Source organism: Coffea eugenioides, chromosome 1 (assembly GCF_003713205.1).
Source record: "Coffea eugenioides isolate CCC68of chromosome 1, Ceug_1.0, whole genome shotgun sequence".
Lineage (NCBI taxonomy): Eukaryota > Viridiplantae > Streptophyta > Magnoliopsida > Gentianales > Rubiaceae > Coffea > Coffea eugenioides.
Genome location: NC_040035.1, coordinates 2,929,871 through 2,935,479, shown reverse-complemented (window position 1 = coordinate 2,935,479; position 5,609 = coordinate 2,929,871).

Here is a 5,609-nt window from a genome sequence, read left to right as displayed (position 1 = left end):
ATGAACGATTCAAGGTCAACGGTCAACGATTAAAACCCTACTTGGCAGGTGAAATCGTTCCTAAGGGACTCATATGTCCTTTGGGTGACTCTTCTTCAACTTAAAGATCCTACCCTTTTGAGTCGAGCCAACGACTATAAACAAAAGCGCTTGTTGGGAGGCAACCCAATATTAATACTATAGTTGTGTTATTGTTCATGTGTTTCTTGCATTTTGGTTTGATAAGGTTTTCTGATTATATGTATTTCATATGCTTGTAGGGGGCTACCGGAGTTTGAACGCTTATCTTGGAGGTGCATGGGGAGAACGAGAGTTGAAAAGGGAGTTTTAAGTGTGTTTACTGCTTTTTTAGCATTTGATCGTTCTTACTATTAGCTTAAAAGCAGTATTTTTATGATTTGAAAGTGAGAGTCGGTGTTAATCAGTATATATATGTTTATGTGCTCATTTGAAGTGTGTTTAAGGGTTAATAAGAGCATTTTTCATGTTAAAGTGCAATTATGACCCAACAACTTGACATCTCGATTTGTGATCTAGATGTTTTTGATTCAATTTTGAGAGGTGGAATAGTTGTTTAGAACATATTACACTTGCGTGTCAAGAAAAAAGCTGAAAACTTTTCATTTAAAAGTGTAATTCAGAAATTGCAGAAAAGGTTGTCAGAATTGGAAAAAATTGCAGTTTCTGCAATTGTTGCAGAAACGAGAGGATCCGAGCTCGGATCGTTTAAATCCGAGAGCTCAGATAAACTTCTGTACAACCTGATCCGAGCTTCAATCGATCCGAGGCCTGATCTATAAGATCCGAGCTCAGATCGGTTCGGGCATATAGCAGAACCGAAGCCTCGGCTCTGCAATTCTTCACTTTTTCTCCTTCGTCTTCATCGAAACCCTAGCCCGTCTCCTCCAATCTCCCATTTCATCCATTAATCTTCCAATCTTTCACCATTAAAACATCCCTAAGCCTCTTGGGGTCTTAAGCCCTCACCAATTTCGCATCAAAAACATCATTTTGGGGGCCTTTGATTGTCAAAACGGGGAAGAGGGCCGAACTGAACTTCGTCCATTTGGGGTCGAGTTTAGGCTTGTTTCTCTTTACATTTGGCATCCTTACCATCTTCTAGCATTGCTCTACACACTTGAGGTAACATTTCTTCACTTTCTTTGATATTTTGCAATTTCAAATTTTCAATTTTCATAGTTATTTATATATTTTGGGAAATGCACATATGTTGAAATTTCTTGTTGTATTTGTGCTACATTGTGCTAAGAAATGTCATTAAGCCTATTTTGATGTTTGGTAATGAGACATTTGTGGTTACTATGAAATTTTTTTTTATTTTTATTTTTCTCTCAATTAATAGGCTAATGCACACTGTAACTTTTTGCCTGTAATTTTTTGCTCTCGTTGAATACTTTGGACTTGTTTAAGAGAGTAAAAATTATTTTTATGCCAATTAAAGGATAACATATGACCTTTAGCACAAATTGGTATGAAAGTCTTGGAATGAATTGCTAAGAATGAGTATTGTCAGAATGGGTGAATCGTTGAAATTGAGGATGCTATTGTTGGAATTTCAACTCTCAAGTGATGGGGGCAGTGATTGGATTCTTATTCCTACCATGTGATGAGATTTAGCAAATATAAATGCATTATAATGGTAGGAATTGTGCTTGAGTAATTGCTATGTGGAATATTCTCTTGAATTTGATATTTCTTGGCAGGGAGTTTAGCCCTTTTTCAAGGGTAAACTCTGCCGAAATTTTTTCAAATGAGTTTTCACAATTTGTTTCATTCATGTTCTCGAAGTGCCAAAGGTGTTGTTTGTTTAACATGTGAACTAATTTTTCACATTAATATAGGCACAATGGTTCGAACACGAAGAGCCATTATCCGAACGCCTACTCCTTCACCAAGCCCTGAAGCAACACCTTCAGTGGAGGAGGAATCTTCTTCCCCTGAGCAACAACCTCGATCACGACGCAAATAGGCGTCTACAAGTCGCGAGGAAGCCCCTCCAGAGTATGATATCACTCGATTCACATCCCTCGAAAATCAAGAGTGGTATGATGCTGGATTGCTTAAGGAGATTATCATCGAGAAACACTTGGCGCCTGAGGTGGACGCTCACTACAAGGTGTCGGCGGCATTTGCTCGACTTGGATGGGAGAACATTCTGCAGTTGCCTCGCCATTACTATCCAAATTTGGTGAGGGAGTTTTATGCAAATGTGGAGGATAAGCCTGGACATAGCGCTAATAAGATTGTTTCTTGGGTCCGTGGGAAGCGCATCGTCATAAACAGGGAAACAATCGGCAAGTTTATAAGGGTCAAAAATGAAGGAACGGATGTGAAATTGACGAAGGAATTTAAGGCGCGTGACCCGTGGCTAGTCGAGGAAGCTGTGGCTCGCCTTAAGGGGCAATATAGAGATCGAGGACATTCCGGGAAGAAGATAGTACATGCCGACTCGTTTGAAACTTGATACCACTTAATTTTTTATCTATTTGCTCACAATGTGGTTCCTAAGAAAAGTGGTAAAAGAGAGCTGCAGAATAGTGACCTCTATTTCCTCGGCAAGATGATACATGGAGTGGGCGTACAACTGACCGGCATTCCATTGTCGAGCGTCATTATAAGTTATATGCGCACCACAGCTAGGATGCGACCCAGCGATTCTTGTTTCGGATTTCCTCGACTCCTATCTTTGTTGTTTGAGAAGCTCCAAGTCAATGTGAGTACCGACAAGGCACTGACCACCAAGTCCATTGATGAAGTGACGATCACATTGCTGAGGTCATTGGCCATCCCTACCGACTTCGGAGCTTCTTTACTTCAAGAACGCGCTGCTGGGGAAGCTTCTACGTCCACTCACCCTCCGACTCATCCTCAATCCCGACCGGAAGCTCAAGAGACCGAAGCACAGCCGACTCAACCGCCTCCACCACCTCCCTCTAGGTCTCGGTGGCAAGAGGTCCTCAATGCCATATGCTGTATGGAGACACGAGTTATGGAGAGGATTGACCAACAAGAACAAGTTATCACGGAGAAGTTGGAGAGGCATGATCGGCGACTTAGTGCTTTAGAGGACCATTTTCAAATCCGCCGTTCTCCAATACCAACTCAGACTCCCATACCTGGCGAAGGTCAAGCTGCATCTATTCCTGAGCCAAGAGGTGACGTTGAGCAAGAAGCTCGTGCAGAAATTGGAGGAGAAGAAGCTTCGGAACTTGGCGGCCCCTCAGCTTAATTTGCTTTATTTTCGTTTTATTTCGTTTTCACATTTCTGTTGTTTTAGATTATCTTTTGTTGCCTTTTAGTTTAGTATTTTATTTAGTTAAGTCTTTTGAACTATCTCACTCCCCTTTTGTTATGAACTTCCCCCTTCCTACAGTCTAAATAGATTTTGGGATGTTCGTGATGTTCGAGATGTTCGTATCGACTGCTGGATCTCTCTTTCCATTGATTAGGGGAGTATTGTTGCTTTACCCTTCTTTCACATTGAGGACACTGTGATTATTAAGTGTGGGGGAGGGTTTGTGCTTAAGAACTCTTTATTTTTGTTGAGAAATGCTGGAAATGAATGCTGGAAATATAGATTATGATTGAATTTTTGTTGAATTGTGGGTTGTTGGCAGGGAGTTTCGTCTATTTATAGGGGAAACTCTGTCAAAATTTTTTCAAAATCTTTTCCAAATTTGCACTATGGCCCAAGCAATGGCGATGATTGTCAAATTTCCCTAATGGTTGAACAAATTCAAATATGCTTTTGAAGAATTCATTTCTTTCTTGACTTGTGATTAAGTATTATATGATTCTGATAAGTGCACTTTAGGAAGTATATTTAATAAAGTGGGGACAATTATGCTTCTATTGCTATCTTTAATGAATTTTCTCCCCTCACTTTGATTTACAAATAGGTGATTGATATAGTTTAATGGGTAATGTTTTCCATTTCATGATAAAAGAGGGTTATATATATATATATGATAAAAAAAAAGTAGAAAGAAAAGAAAGAGAAATAAAGTTGCACCGACTACTTAAGTACTGAGTAATCGGGAAGTTTCATCTAAAAATATTGATTTTCGCGTAAAAAGGTACTTGGGGTAGAAAGGTGTTGTGACTTGGATATGTAAGTGTGGAGTAACCGGGGGTTTTCACCTAAAAGTGTCGATCTTCGCGTAAAAAGACATTTGCAATGTTCAAGTGTTAGTATTTAGCATATATTTATGATACCCTCCTGTAGCAAAATTTTGAGAAAACAAATTGGATATAAGGGAGAGTATTACCATGTGACTATATGGGTCGGTTATTTGTGAAGATAAGTTCGGGAGAGAGAATGATTTGAAGGAGGTTAAATTTATGTATAATTGTTTCCCCTTTATTGAGTATTATGAGTATTGAAGGCATTTTGAAGAATTGCATCGTGATTAATAGCCAAGTTGTGAGAAGTGAATTTGAGGAAGCATATTTTCTATTTGGCACTTGAATTGTTGTTTGAGTGGTTTCTTGCATTGCTCGAGGACAAGCGATGATTCAAGTGTGGGGGAGTTTGATAAGTGAATATTTTGTCTATATTTTTGTATAGTTTTGCACGAGTTTTTGTCATGTTTTTAAAGGATTATAGTTGTACTTAAGCTCTTTTTGGTGCAAATTACTTCAAGTGTTGTTTAGTGATCGAAACGTGCAAAATGAGTAGATTAATGCATAAACATATGATATTTTGTAGGTTATCAGATCATGAAACACTTACATATTATCAAGAAGAGGTAAGATGCTAGTTGGAGGACAATGGATAAGTGAAACAAGGAGTAAAGATTGAGCGCAAGAGAGAAGAGTTTGAAGATGGAAACAGGGGAAATGGATCCGAGCTCGGATCCTCTCTCATCCCATATGATCCGAGCCCTCGGTTAAACTTCTGGAGAAGTAAATCCGAGGGCCAGAGGATCCGAGCTCGGATCCTATTTTTACCCCTCGGATCTGGGCCTCAGATCTTTCTCTCTCCTCTGCAACTTGCAGAATAACTTGTGTTCATTTCACACTTACTTTTTGACTCATGTTTCGCACAAAATTTCGGCTGGAAGCTGGCAAACCTTTTGTACACTTGAAGAAGCAAGATGTGATGATTTCAAGGAAAGGCAAATTTGGAAGAAAAAGGAAGAAAAAATGACATTATTAGAGAGAAGAAGAATATAGTAGAAGTAGTATATATATATCAGATTTTAACACTAGAACAAAAAAAAAAGGGAGTCTTGTCTTGTTCTCTCTAGTTAGTAACTTTTGTGGAGAACAATTGGAGACTTCATTGTACCCATTTTGTTGAAGAAATTGAAGATCATTGGGAGCTCCTTCATTAACCTTGGCTAAGCTTTCTCTAATCTATCTTTTACTTGTGATTCAAGATGTGTTCATGCAATGAAGCTTTGTGTTTTCTTGTGATATCTTACATGAGTAGCTAAATTTCTAGATCTAGGGAGTATATGAAGCTTATGGCTACTTAATATGAAGTGGATATGATTTACACTTGTTACATCTTATATTAACTTGTCTACTTGTGCATGCTTAGCCCTTGTTGTTGCTTGATCACCAATAACAAGCTCTTAGTTGTT